Source organism: Ascaphus truei, chromosome 3, assembly GCF_040206685.1.
Source record: "Ascaphus truei isolate aAscTru1 chromosome 3, aAscTru1.hap1, whole genome shotgun sequence".
NCBI lineage: Eukaryota > Metazoa > Chordata > Amphibia > Anura > Ascaphidae > Ascaphus > Ascaphus truei.
In genome coordinates this window covers 326,215,387-326,231,235 of record NC_134485.1, presented here as the reverse complement: position 1 = coordinate 326,231,235, position 15,849 = coordinate 326,215,387, and positions in this window count along the sequence as shown.

Here is a 15,849-nt window from a genome sequence, read left to right as displayed (position 1 = left end):
AGGGGTCACAAGAAGCTATGCAGAGCAATGAGCTAGAGGACAGACAGGGGTTATAACGGAGGGAGCACCAATGGGAGAGAGAGTAAGAGTGAGGGATTGAGCACCAATGGGAGAGAGAGGAGGAGCAGAGGGTAGAGTGAGGGGTTGCAGAGATAGGTCAGAAGGAGTGAGGGAGGAGACAGGTAAATCAGACAGGGAAATAGCTTGCACACTATGAGGGGCGGAACCAGGGCTAAGAGAAGAACTACAAGTGGAGCGTGTGCGCGCGCTTTCTGTAAGGGCTGTATGTGCGCGCACAGTGTGTGCCAGGGAACGCGCGGAGCGTCGCGCCGCGGGGGCGCTCGCCACAGACGGCGAGAGGGCAGGAGGGGCTGCTGAAGAAGGTAACATGACGGGAGAGGGAATAGAGCGGTGCCGCGAGCACTGAGTGCCGCAGGGAAGATCGGGAGTTTGGGGATAAGCGCGCACCTTGCGGGGAACGCGCGTGACAGCCGGACGCGCGTCAGGACAGGGCGCAGAGGAACGGGTGCAGGAGGAGGAAGGGAGAGATGAACGAGGAGGCGGAGGAGGAAGGTCAGAAGCAGGGAGAACAGGGATCACGGGGACACATTGGGAAGCAGGAATCCCCTGAACCGTCACAGTATCCCCCCCTTGAGGATCGATCTCCGGTCGAGCCTGCCATGGTTTCTGGGGAAATATTCGATGAAATTGCCAGAGGAGTTTGGGGGCGTGGATATGACGAGAGGAAATCCATGACCGCTCCTCTGGGCCATACCCCTTCCAATGAACGAGGAACTGTAAGTTGTTTCTGGACCAACGGGAGTCGATTATGGAATGAACCTCGTATTCCTGTTGTCCGTGAATGGTCACAAGATTAGGTTTGCGAGAACGGTCCGGACAGTGGGAGCTTTGGATGAAAGGTTTGAGCAGGGACACATGGAAAACGGAAGGAATCCTCATGGTGGGAGGAAGTGCCAAACGGTAGGCAACTGGATTAATCTTCTCCAGTATCTTGAAGGGACCCAAGAATCTCGGGGACAATTTCAGAGACGGGGTCTTGAGCCTTTTATTTTGTGAAGACAACCACACTCTGTCTCCGGGTTTAAATGAAGGACCCGATTGACGTCGATGGTCTGCCTTAATTTTTTGTCTTGAGACAGCAGTTTGTAGAGTCTTCAGAATCTTCCTCCAAGAGTTCTGAAGGGTAGAGACATGAGAATCCGCTGCGGGAACACCAGAAGGGGAAGAAGAGAGGGGAAGACTGCTAGGGTTGAATACAAAATTAATGAAGAAAGGGGACTCTTGCGTAGATTCATTTTTAAGAGAGTTAATAGCAAACTCAGCCCACGGTAATAGATCCACCCAGTTGTCTTGAGACTCGCAGACAAAACATCTGAGATACTGCTCTAAAGTCTTATTCATTCTTTCCGTTAGACCATTGGTCTGAGGGTGATATCCAGAAGAAAATAGAAGGGAAATCCTGAGTCTCTGAGAAAACGCACGCCAAAATTTAGAGAAGAATTGAGAACCTCTGTCAGAAACAATTGAAATAGGCACACCGTGTAATCTGAAAATTTCTTTAGAAAAAATATCAGCCAAAGTAGCAGAATTAGGGAGGCCCTTGTGGGGAATAAAGTGTGCATGCTTGGAAAATCTATCTACAACAACAAGAATGGTATTCATTCCTTTAGAATTGGGAAGCTCAACAATAAAGTCCATAGAAATGTTTCCAAGGTTGTTCCGGAATGGGAAGCGGCAAGAGAAGACCGGAAGGTTTGTGGTGAGCGGATTTACTCTGGGCACAGACCGGACAAGCTTTGGTGAAATCAAAAATGTCTTTGTTCATCCCACGCCACCAAAAGGTCCGTTTAATAAGATCCGCTGTTCTCTTGAAGCCTGGATGGCCGGCAGATCTAGAAGAATGTCCACAGAGAAGAATCTTGTGGCGAAAACGTGGAACTGCGTATAAGCGTCCCTCCGGCACTTTAAGTCTCCTGGGAATGTGATTCTGGGCTTTGTTGATTTCCTCTAAAATATCAAAATTGTTGGCAGAAATTATGCACTTGGCAGGGAGAATAGATTCAGCGGATTCATTGGAGTCATTCTCCTTGGCAAACTGGCGAGAGAGAGCATCTGCTTTGATATTTTTGGTACTGGGAATATAAGAAATTGTATAGTTGAAACGGGAGAAAAACAGAGACCAACGAGCCTGACGAGATCCTAATCATCGAGCCCCTTCAATATACAGTACATTTTTGTGATCGGTGAGGATGGCCACAGGCTCCTTGGTACCTTCGAGGAGATGTCTCCATTCCTGAAGAGCCAATTTTATGGCCAGTAGCTCACGATTCCCAACATCATAATTTCTCTCGGCTGACGAGAATTTCCGAGAAAAAAAACCGCAGGGATGGAGCTTCTCCTGGGGAGAGGATCTCTGAGAGAGTACTGCACCGGCTCCTACATCAGAGGCGTCAACTTCTAACGTGAAGGGAAGCGAAGTATCAGGATGCCGTAGGATGGGTGCAGAGACGAAGGCTTTTTTGAGAAACTCGAAGGCGTCAATGGCTTCGGGAGACCAAGTTGTAGGGTCAGCACCCTTTTTAGTCAGGGCGGTGATGGGTACTGTAGAGCAATGGAAGAAAAATTACGGATGAACTTCCGGTAATAATTGGCAAAGCCAAGAAAGCGCTGCACGGCCTTGAAAGAATTTGGCAGCGGCCAGTCGAGAACAGATTTCAATTTTTCTGGATCCATAGAAAAACCCTGGTTAGAGATAATATAGCCTAGGAAGGCTGTGGACGTTTGGTGGAACAAACATTTCTCCATCTTGGCGTATAAGCGATTAGCACGAAGCCTAGAGAGTACCAGTTTGGTATGACGAATGTGCTCCTCTAAATCCTTAGAGAAAATCAGAATGTCGTCCAAAGATACAATGACAAATGTTCCTAACACGTCCCGGAAGATATCGTTCATGAACTCTCGGAAAACAGCAGGAGCATTGCTTAGCCTGAAGGGCATCACTAGATACTCATAATGTCCAGATCGCGTATTAAACGCGGTTTTCCATTCATCCCCTTCTCTTATATGGATGAGATTATAGGCCCCTCTTAAATCGAGTTTGGAGAAGATAGAGGCTCCTTGTAGACGGTCGAAAAGTTCAGAGATTAGGGGAAGAGGATAACGTTTTTTTACCGTAATTTTGTTGAGTCCGCGAAAGTCGATACAGGGTCTTAGGGATCCATCCTTCTTCTTCATGAAGAAGAAGCCTGCCCCGGCGGGGGAGGTAGAGTTGCGGATGAATCCTTTCTCCAAATTTTCTTGGATGTAAGACGTCATAGCCTCAGTTTCAGGAATGGATAAAGGGTATGACTTCGACTTCGGGAGGATGGTTCCTGGAATTAAATCAATCGGACAATCGTAGGGATGATGGGGAGGCAATACCTCAGCTTGAACTTTATTGAAAACATCCAGGAACTCGTGATACACCTTCGGCAGAATAGAAAGGTTGGCAGGGACGGAATCCAAACCAGCGAGCACAGCAGCAGGAGGAGTGGTAGTCAGAGGTTCAGGAGAAGAGGACCACTGGATAGGAACAGTGTCGGTCCAATCTATGTGCGGATTGTGGAGCTGCAGCCAAGGCAATCCTAGAATGACCTGAACGGTGAGAGAATGTAAGATATCAAAAACTATTACCTCCTTATGGCCATCTGCCGTGGTCAACGTAAGAGGAATGGACTCCCAGATGATGAAAGCTGGCTTAAGCGGGCGTCCGTCGATAGCTTCAAGTCCAATGGGCGCTTTTCTCTTGACCAGAGGGATCTGTTTCTCAGAGGCGAAGGTGTGATCCAAGAAGTTGCCGCCAGACCCGGAGTCAATGAAAGCTTTTACTTCTAATAGAAGATTTGGGCGCGTCAGCGTTACAGGAAGCAAGAGTTTCTTTGGGAGGTCCTTTCTTTGGGAGGTCCTTAGGGAGAGAGGGGCAAGAAGAGATTGTACCCAGCAAAAGCCCCTCTACCTTTACCGGGTGTTCCCGTTTTCCCGGCTTCAGGGGACAGTACTGGAGCCGATGTTCTGGGGAACCACAATAGAAACAGAGGCCCTTCTGACAACGTCTCATTCTCTCCGCAGCCTGTAGTTGTTGGCTACCGATTTGCATCGGTTCAGGAGCGTCCAAAGCCAGGAAGGTCGAAGCAGGAGACCTGTGAGAGACAGAGGAAGGAGGAAGAGAACGGGAACAGTGTCGCTCGTGACGTCGTTCTTGGGTACGTTGATCCATACGTATACTGAGAGTAATCAGTTGTTCCAGGGAGGACGGCCGAGCGTGAGTTGCGAGATCATCTTTTAACGTATCAGACAGACCATGCCAGTATGCTGCGGCAAGTGCCTCGTCGTTCCATTGAGTCTCTGCGGCGAGAGTGCGGAACTCTATAGCATATTTAGCAGCGGATCTTCGTGCCTGTGAGATGTGAAACAAAGAAAAGACGGCCGTCTCCCGGCGTGCGGGAGTGTCAAACACTTGTTGGAATGCATGCCTAAATTCTGGGTAATCTTGGGTCAACTCAGGTTTGTGCTCCCAGAGGGGAGAAGCCCAAGCGAGGGCGTCGCCGGTTAATAAGGCGTAAATGTAGGCCACCTTGGTACGGCCGGTAGGAAAAAGAGAGGGGGACATTTCAAATTGCACCTCGCATTGGTTTAGGAATCCCCATCATACTGGCTGAGCTGAGCGATGGCTGAGCGATGGTATACGTGGTCCTGAGTTACCGTAGCTCACTGAGACAGGAGGTGACGAAGCCACTGGGGTTTCCTGGAGAGACAGGTTAGCAAACTGTTGTGAAACAGTGGTTAACTGGCTACTGACAAATTGTAAATGTTCCAAGGAAACACCTTGGCCCACCTCAGGGGGGTCTGCATTTATTGGGCTCTGCATAATGTAACGCCTGTATGCCCGCAGACCTGGCCAGTCCACAGTACTCAGGTGGGTAAGGTTATAACACGCACCCACAGCAGTGAGGGCGTGCCCGGAGTGTGGTAATGCGTTGCCGGGCCTGTAGAGAAAAGGTTAGCAGATACTTGCAATGTCCTGGGTATGAGAGTTTGGATAGTAATGTCCGTGTGTCAGAGTTCAGGGGTAATAGCGAGTAGCGTAACCAAGTCCATAAGCCAGTGTCCAAGGGCAGGAGAAGGCAGGGTAATCCAATTCAAAGCAGAGTTCAAGCCAGGGAGGTTCAAAGGTAAACGGAAACAGGAAACGGCACTGTAAGGCCTCGGACACGCTTACCGCTGGCGTGCTGAGGCGCGCTGAGGCTCCGGGAAAGAGAGTGCTTTCCCTGGCCTTGTGGTTGCTTACTGCAAGCGCTCTCAGCAGCCGTCAGGGGGCAGTCCAGGGGCGGGCGAACCGCTCACGTGACCGGCCTGTCTCGCCGGCAAGCGGGGGAATTTTAAATTCCCCTAAGACCTGCGCGGAAGCGCAGGTGAGCCCCTACTAAAGCCGCTCTAATTGCGGCTGTAGGGGCTCAGTGCTGAGCGGGAGCGCGCGTCAGCATGCTTCCGCAAGCACGCAGGCAACATGGACGAGGCCTAAGAGACAAGAGAGACAATCATAGAGACTGCACATACAGGGGTCACAAGAAGCTATGCAGAGCAATGAGCTAGAGGACAGACAGGGGTTATAAAGGTGGGAGCACCAATGGGAGAGAGAGGAGGAGTGAGGGGTTGAGCACCAATGGGAGAGAGAGGAGGAGCAGAGGGTAGAGTGAGGGGTTGCAGAGATAGGTCAGAAGGAGTGAGGTAGGAGACAGGTAAATCAGACAGGGAAATAGCTTGCACACTATGAGGGACGGAACTAGGGCTCAGAGAAGACCTACAAGTGGAGAGTGTGCGCGCGCCTTATGTAAGGGCTGGATGCGTGCGCAGTGTGTGCCAGGGAACGCGCGGAGCGTCGCACCGCGGGGGCGCTCGCCACGGACGGCGAGAGGGCAGGAGGGGCTGCTGAAGAAGGTAACATGACGGGAGAGGGAATAGAGCGGCGCCGCGAGCGCTGAGTGCCGCGGGGGAGATCGGGAGTTTTGGGATAAGCGCGCACCTTGCGGGGAATGCGCGTGACAGCCGGACGCGCGTCCGGACAGGGCGCAGAGGAACGGGTGCGGGAGGAGGAAGGGAGAGATGAACGAGGAGGTGGAGGAGGAAGGTCAGAGGCAGGGAGAACAGGGGTGACGGGGGGTGAACAGGGGTGACGGGGACACATTGGAAAGCAGGAATCCCCTGAACCGTCACATGGCTGCAGTGTGTGTCTGTGTGTATAGGAGGTGGGCCCTGCAGTGTGTGTTTGTGTATATATAAATAATGAAGACATTACTTAAAATTAAAATAATTAACAAATTAAAATTAAATAAATAATTAATTGACATAAATTAAATAAAAAAATTTAGACATTATTAAAATTAAGACCTTTAAAAATGTGACCTTCCTGACCTTCCACTTTGCAAAATAGGGTCTCTTGCTCTCCTCGTGGCAGTCAGTGACATCACTGCCATGCAGGGCCGCAGACAGCTTTTCTGGGGCCCAGGAAGAACGTTTTCACCGGGGTCCTCTACCCACGTTTCGGCGGCCTTGCGAGAACCCCCCCTTCTCACACACCTCCTCACTCTCACCCCACCTCACACTCCCCAGTCACCCATTTCTTCCCCCCCTCTCTCTTAAACCCCACCCCCATGTATTTTTTCTCCCCTCCCCACACTCAACCTCCCTCCCCAATATACGTGCGCACACAGTGACACACACACACAATGACAAACGTACAACGTCCCCTCCTCTCCTCATACCTCCCCCTCATACTTCCCCCTCTCCTTATACCTCCCCCTCGTCTCCTCCCTTCATACCTCCTCTCCTCATACCTCTCCCTCCCAATCCTTTCCTCATACCTACCCTCTCCCCCCTCCTTAAATCTCCCCTCCTCATACCTTCCCCTCCCCCTCCTCATACCTTCCCCTCCCCCTCCTCATACCTTCCCCATCCCTCCTCATACCTTCCCCATCCCTCCTCATACCTTCCCCATCCCTCCTAATACCTTCCCCATCCCTCCTAATACCTTCCCCATCCCTCCTCATACCTTCCCCACCCCTCCTCATACCTTCCCCACCCCTCCTCATACCTTCCCCACCCCTCATCATACCTTCCCCTCCCCTCCCCTCTGCATACCTTCCCCTCCCCATAACTTCCCCTCCCCATACCTTCCCCTCAGCTCCTCATATCTCCCCCTTCTCATATCTCCCCCTCCTCTCCTCATATCTCCCCCTCCTCATACCTTCCCCTCATATCTCCCACTCCTCATACCTTCCCCTCAGATCTCCCCCTCCTCATACCTTCCCCTCAGATCTCCCCCTCCTCAGATCTCCCCCTCCTCATACCTTCCCCTCAGCTCCTCATATCTCCCCCTCCTCAGATCTCCCCCTCCTCATACCTTCCCTTCAGTTCCTCATATCTCCCCCTCTTCATACCTTCCCCTCAGCTCCTCATATCTCCCCCTCCTCAGATCTCCCCCTCTTCATACCTTCCCCTCAGTGCCTCATATCTCCCCCTCCTCATACCTTCCCCTCAGCTCCTCCTATGACACACACAAAGACAGACAGGACACACACACAGACAAGAGACACACACATAGACAGCACACACACACACACAGACAGACAGCACACACATACACAGACAGGATACAGACAGGACGCACATACACACATACACACCTCTCACTGAGAAGCAGCTCACTCCACCCGGTACTAAGCCCTGCCCCCGAGATCCTCTGACCTCCAACCAATCCCCTGCTTCTACTCTCTAAGAACCCTCCCCCCCCCCCCGACATTCTAACATGAAAAAAATACTACCCGGCCACCGTATCCTCCTCGGCGCCGCCGCTCACTCCCCCCAGGTATCGCTGCGCAAGCCCACCCCTCCCCCCGCGCATTGTCGCCGACTCCCCCGCGCACCAGGGAGAAAAACCAGGACATTCCCGGGACGGACGGGCAACCGGGACAGCCCAGCAAAAACCGGGACTGTCCCAGCAAAAACGGGACAAATGGTCACCCTACTTCAATAAAGTGTGGGGTAGTGAGTGAGAGTGTGTGGTTCTAGTCTGCTTTGAGAGAGTGCTGCCTGAAATGGATGTCAGAGTGTGCAGACACTAGAAGGATTTCTACTGGAAGAGATGCCAGCATGTGTATACTCTGCATAGAGAAGTGGCTGAGGCCTAGCCCAAGATGGGATAGGGTACAATGATGTACAATTCAGTGCATGTACTATGAAGATGAATAAACCTCAGTCAAATATACATGTGGTGTAGTCTTTGAAGCATGGTAATGACTAAAGGAAGAAGATTTGTCCACGAGGTGCATCCTGAAGCCTCAGGATCCTCTTGGACTGGAGATGCTGACCACTGACAAGATCCTTGTGAACCTGTCCTGATACTCCCCACACCACCGTGGAGATCTCCGGCCTTCTGTTTACCTACAGGTATGCACCACCAGCCACAGAATACACCGGTAGCAAGACCATTTCCCAGAGGGTAGGGGAAAGAGGGCTACATGTACATCAATGAAATCACACTTTTTGGGGTCCCCTCATTGAGACACATCCTCAAATGTTGTACATTTTTCATAGGGGGCCTTGGTTCGCATAAAGTCTCTTATCTGGAGGTATGTAAAAAAGGCTGAGTACTGTATCCCTATTTATCTTACCACTGTGTCAAAACTTGTAATACCTTCGCCCTGCCCCCCCCCCCTCCCTCATAAATCCTTGACTCTCGTTATTTCCCCCTCATTCCAATCTTTGAAGGCTGTAGCTTGCAGGCCTGGGGCAAACTCCTGGTTCTCATACACAGGTAGCATCTGTGAATTCAGTTTAGTCAGTTCATGCTTATATAACACGGCAGAGGATTCTTGTTCTGTTCCTGTATGTTCGTGCCATGTCCATGAATTCAATTATTATTTTTATGACACTGCCTCCAGCCCTTTCATCATTGCAGTGCCTCACCCCGCCATACCATTTTTCTACTTTCAAGCAATTTCAAGGCTGAAGCACGCCTGGAGGAACAGTACTTAATTCAAGAGAGGGTACCGTAAGTACTTACTTGTCTCCTAATGGAGCAGGACTTCACAAGTTTGATTATATGTGAGCCAATGTGAGGGCCACTAGTTGCTTACCTGTCGTGGTGGTGATTTGTGAGTGGGCTCGGGGGCTTGATGTAAGTGGACTTGATCGCATTAGTAGGATATCGTCTGTGAACATTGTCAATTTGCATCCCTTCTACTTCACCTGTATCCCTCTTCTATCCGTGTTCAGTCTGATATTGCCTACAAGTGGTTCTATCACTAGTGCGAACAGAAGCGGTGATAGCGGGCATCTCTGTCGTGTGCCATTCTTGATCGTTATTTTATGAGTCGGCATGTTAACAGTGGTGGATTTCCCATTCGGCCCGGGTCTAGGGCAGCAAATTGTTGGGCGGCAAAAATGTCCGCCTCCATATACATTTTCCGCGCTCTTGGGCCTATCGGGCCTGATGGGAAAGCACTTACATGTGGCGACCGCCTCCTTTGGAATCGTAGCGTCAAATGTCTTTTCATACATATACCCCGAGACCATTTGCGCTCCGGAATCTCTGCCTCACTATTATTAAAGTAGGAAAAGTGTGGAATAAATGGGTACTTCAGTATTAGGTAATACAGGACGGCCCCGGGTATACGACGGGTTCCGTTCCAGGGGCCCGCCGTATAGTGAAAATCGCCAGAAAGCGGATTCGGCGATTTTCAGTTCTGTGCATGCACAGACCGGCGTTTTCACCGGTCTGCGCATGTGCGGCCTATGGTCTGCGCGCGCAGACTGCCCGCAACCGCCCGTTCTGCGCATGCGCGACGTACTATCCAAAATGGCGGCCCCCTTCTCGGTGCCGCTGTATCGGCGGATCGCCAAAAAGCGAAGCGCCGAGAAGCGGGGCCCTGCTGTGCCTTTTTTATTTGTCTAACTATTGATACTATATAATGGTAATTGTTACTTCTAATAAAAAAAACAATTAAATAATACTGAAGTACTCCTTTATTCTGCACTATTGCAGCTGGACTAACACTGCTACTTCTATTTCATTCATAAAGTAGGAATGCAACCAAGCAGAACATTGTGGGCAGAAGACTGTGAGGTCATGAGGGACATCAGCATGGGAGGGTGTGGCTAAATTGCAGCTGCTGCCATTTGCGTGGAGTAGTCATCACTCATTGGTCAAAATACTGTCTGCCTTTAGACAGTTAGGCAGCTGACAACAGCATTGTGAGCGCTCTAGAGAAGGCTGCATCTGACACATATGAGCCAAGACAGACATTCCCAGCAAGCTCAAAGCCCAACACATTTTATATATACCAAAGATAAAAACAACCCCCATCATTCGGTAATTGAATGATATCAATAAGGGTGAATAAAAGTCCCAAGAAATAGTATTTATCAAAACAACCCCCGTCATAGTAAAAAAAAAATGAATCCAGTTGAAAGAAGGATTTGTTTTGATCTATATTTAACACACATCCCCCCCCCCCCCACCCCCTATCGCAGATAGGGACCCTGTGGGGAAAGCTACGTGCATTACCATGTGTGGTGCGTTACCTGTCAGGTTCACAGGAGGGCTGAGCCTCCGCCAGTGAGAGCCTGGGGTGTATGCTGGAACGTACTTACATAAACAGTGCCTCCACCTGTGCAGGATCCTAGAGTATAGAATAACCCCTGACACAGGACCTCATACACAGTAACCACATACATCAAAGTATATATAAACAGTTTACTGTATATGCAGAACAGAACCATAACATATCAACAGTACATTAGAGTCACCCTGTAACACTGACCTCCTAGGGCCATAACCCCATACCAGGTACCCTAGAGTCCCAAGAGTCCCACCCCTTAGGCGTGATCAGCGACGTACTAGATGAGATGTAAAGTTGGCGCACTTGGTGACTGACACCTGCCCGGGGCTCCTGCACCCGGGTACAGCAGAACAACAGGAAGAGGATCCGTCTGCGTCCAGCGCCGAACCATCAACGATGACGTCCTCCTCCAAATAGGGTGGTCTCCCTCTGGATGATCTCACCATACAGATAGTCTCTAATCTGTAGTGAGATAGGTCTGGTCCCAGACCTCACTTCAGGGCCGCGCAGAACTGCAGCTGTGTCCCTGAACTAACCCACTGCTAAAGGGACAAAGTCCCTAACTGTTGTTGCCCTCCCTAAAGCAGCGACAAGCTAGGATGAGTCGGGGCCTAACTGGGGCCTAGGGGGTAACCTGGCCTAGTGCAGGAGCCACTTGCTCCCTGCACACACAACCTCCCCCTACCTTGTCCCAGCACCGACAGACTTCCTGACTCAGCACGCAACAATGTAACTCCTTTGCATCAGGAGAATCTGTAAGCCCTATTGGCTGTAATGCAGCAGGTGATAGGGGTGAAAGGGCAGTCCCCAGAGGCTTCTGGGTAATGTAATCTCTGCAGAACCTCTTTACTATTGGGACCGCGTGCGCGATCTCTACCGCACATGCGTGATCCTGTAATGGCCGCTGCTAGTCTTCTCTTCACATCCGCAACCTTGTAATGGCTGCCGTGTCGTGCGAACTCAATATGGCCGCCATGTTGCTTCTGCGCATTCACGAACCGGCTAAAGATGGCGGTGCCCTGCAGCTAATGCCGCCGGGAGCCCCCGGCGATGCATTGCCCCCGCAGCTTCCTGACATGCCGCGGGGGTCCCCGCAACAGAGCGGTGGTAAGGGGGCACCAGGGGAACCCGGCTACATACAGTATAGATTGCTTTTTTTCACCAACTGAATTGAGCCTGACGAAGCCTGTAGAAAGGCGAAACGCATTGCTCAGTTTGTTCCAGCGCGGCCAACGTAGGAAGAAGCAGACATGACGCAAGCCCAGAATACGGACGTGGAAGAAGGGAATCTGAATCCATCTGAAGCAGTCACGAACGCGGACTCCTGTGGTGCTGCATCAAGTTATTTATGTAAGTTCGGACATTATTCGCTTAATAAATGTAACACAGTTTGCTCCCCCCAATCGCAGATAGAGTGCATGTGGGGGAATCTATATGTATTACCAGGTGTGGTGCTTTACCTGTCAGGGTCACAGGAGGCCTGAACCTCCGCCAGTGAGAGCCTGGGGTGTATCCTCTGGAACGATCTAAATAAACAGCGCCTCCACCTGTGTAGGATTCTAGTGTGTAGAATGACCCCTTACACAGGACCCACATACAGTAGCGACATCTTTTATTCTAGTAAATGCCGGCGGCATGCCGGGATCTACCCCAGCTGCCGCCAGTCAGAAACGCGCGCCGCCGCGTTTCCCCCACGCACCCCCCCTCCACATCGCGCGCAATTACCCCCCCAAAGACACCCCGAACCCGGCTTCTACTCTGCCCCTCTGCTTCCCCGCACCCCCGCTTACCTAGATTTGAACTCCAGGGGTGTCGGGGAAGCCTGGGGAAGCCGGGGAAGACGGGGAAGCCGGGCGCGCTTGTGACCGTGACGTCACAGTGCGCCGCCACGCGCCGCGGCTACCCGCTTCCCAGCCTCATTCAGCCAGCGGCATTTGCTCGAATAAGAGCTGCCGCTGCTGTATAGTAACCACATACACCAGGTTATGGTTAAACAGTTTACTACATGCAGATAGAACATAACACATACATCAATGACAACAACCTTAGTGTCACCCCTGTAACACTGGGCCTCATAGGCCGTAACCCCGCAACATATATCCCTGAGTCCCAAGTGTCCCAAGAGTCCCACAACCCCACCCACGTGTGGGACAGCGCTGCCCACTAAGATGAAGTGTATAGGTGGTGCTCTTGGTGACTTGGATAATACCTGCCCGGTGCTCCTGCTACCGGGTGCGCAGATGACCTTTACTTGGAATCCCTTGCTCCAGGAGATGATCCAAGATGCCAATGCCTCAACGGTGGGTGGCTCCTGCATTGAGTGATCCACCTTTATAATGTCTCTTATCTCTGCTAACGCAGGGGATGTTATGCCTTCACAGCAATTCACCTTCACAGCAATTCACCTTCACAGCAATTCACCTTCACAGCAATTCACCTTCACAGCAATTCACCTTCACAGCAATTCACCTTCACCTCAATTGCCAGGATAGTTACGTTTCCTAGCTGGACCCTCACTTGTCTAGGTTCTAGAGGACCCTGTCCCTATCTCAGGGGAGTCCCTGCAGTAACCACAAGCTGGGGGTGAGTAGAACCTCGTGGAACTCAAGAAATAATAAAAGATAATAAAATACACAATGTTAGTGCATAAAAAGGTGTTGATGCAAGGAAGGGGAAAGGTGATGGAGGAGGGGGAGGGGAAAGGGGTATTACTGTGATGAATGACACTAAAATAAACAGTTTATGAAACAAAAAGCATAAGTTTCAAACGACTCACACGGGCTTGTGTGAGACTTCACCCTCAGAGGCGAAGGTAGTAGGTGAATAAAACCCCTGAAAGCGGGGGAATAGTAATAAAAACTCACACGGCCATATGTGAGCTCATTCCCTCAGTGGGTGTTGTCATCAGTCTCCGATGGAGCAGATTCTTCTTAATATTCTGTCCCAATAGGTGTAGTGTATGAGTGGCTCCTCTCCCAGATGCCCATAAGCCAAAAAATGGGCAGAGTCTGGATTAGTCGCTGATAAAGTTTAATAACAACAATATTCCAAGGTAAAAACAGTAAATTCACTCACACACAGGTAAAACTGCCCAGCGTCAGCCGCGAGGCTATCCGGCAAAACCTCTTCTTCCGCTTGTACTCCCGCTAACGCGTCCGACAGCGGGACCGGGAGGGAGGATCTGAACCGGATGTCTGGCGGCTGCCTGGGTCCCTCTCTCAATGAGCTCTGGCAGGGAACTACGCGTTTCGCAGTGATGCTTCGTCAGGTTCCTGCGCAGTCACCCATCTGCGCAGTCACCCGTTGGTGCACTTGTGTATTAGATAGTACCTGCCGAGCACTCCCGTGCTCGGATCTCCAACTGGCTTCGCAAAGGATCAGTCGTGTGATGGTTCCATCTGATCCTACACCGGACCCCTTGCACGCGGACCGCCAGGGGCGGTCCCAACCTCGAAACAGTCTCTGAGGACCCCAACTTGGATCCGAACCTCGTAGCAGGAACCGCAGCGTCCGCTGTGTCCCTGGCTAATCTACCCTACCGTGACAGGATCCCTAACATAGGACCTGTCCCTACAGCACTAAGTGACACCCGCTATACTATAGGCCGTCCCTACAGCACAGCAACCTGTAATGGCTTTAGGGGAAGCAGACCCACTGTTTTTTCTTATGGTAAAACGCATTAGCTGCTGGAGAAAGTTAGCCGCAGTTGCCTGGTAAGGAGAGAAATCAAAATACCTGCTGCCATGTCAGCCCCTCAGTGAGGGGAATGTGGCTATGATATGCGGGGTTCCCTCACTGATTGGCTGTTACAGTCAGAATCCATTTCTGCACAAGGATTCTGGGTTGAATTTGTAATAATTGGAGCGGCTCCATTGATGACACTGCAGTGGTTCTGCTCCAGAACCATGTGCCGCCGCTTGGTTACAGAACAAAATAACATAACCAGAACTGGAGAACCGCTGCTACATCCCATTATAGAAAACAAAATGAACGCTTGATTTACACTTTTACCCAGCACTGTCATGAAGTAGAATTAGGCAGCGCTTATAGTGCCGGTGACGCAATGGCGCCGTCGCGGCAAAATAAATGCATTGTCGCCGCCGCATGCGCTTATAGTGCACGTGACGGATCAACCGTGCTATCAGAAATCTGATAGCCACTGATATTTAATTTTTTTCGCCGACGGTCTCCCCTTGCGGCAAATCGGGAGCTTCTCCGGGCCTCTGCCCTCCCCTTTTATGACGTCGCCCAAAACCCAAGTACAACTTTTGCAAATGGCGACGGGTGACTTCATCGGTCGCGTCGCTGGCACTATAAACGCGGCCTTAGACACAAAACAATGCGTAATATTTAAAGCCACGGTGCATGGAATAATGCAGAAATGATGGGTGTGAGTTTCTTTGCCTCTATGGGAAAAGCATACTCCGTGTCACTTAGCTGGCCCACGCTACCTTTACATTCCCATCATGCTCACATAGCTAATTTCTAGAGGGGACTTTTACAAATGGCCACCAGTGTCATATTCCAAAATGTGCTTTAAAACTCAGCCCTGATCACTGAAACGTTGTCATTGCTGCTGCATTCTTTCCTCGGTTATATGTGGGCCTCTAAAGAGCTCTTAACAAATGTGCCATGTATTGTATATTCTGAGATCTTCACTAATGCGCATTGCACAGTTAGACTTTCCGGACTGAATTTGAAAAGCTGTTAATACATTTCACATTTTGAAACAGCCACTGTGAATGGTAGGAAAGGTGCATGTGTCCCAATGCTTTCATATTATTGAAACTACAATATAGGTTGCTTTGTGGGACTGCGCCTTTATTATGTACAAAACTGTAATTATGTACAACAGTGTGTACATAAGGAGGAGTATTTTACTGTACAGCAGTGGGAAAAGACACAAAGTAACTGGCACTACCAAGGATCTTAATAACTACATATGCCTGCGGAATAGATGCACAAGGCAAACAAGACTACCAATAGTTTAATATTGCCCTGACAATCTTCACCAAAATACATCAAATCCAGCAAACTTCTGGAAAGTTATCAACAATGTTGTACTGTCTCCCCTACAATCTATCCTAAACGCTGCTACCAGAATCACTCTACTCTTTCCTAAATCTGTCTCCGCGTCTCCTCTCCTTAAATCCCTCTCCTGGCTTCCGAT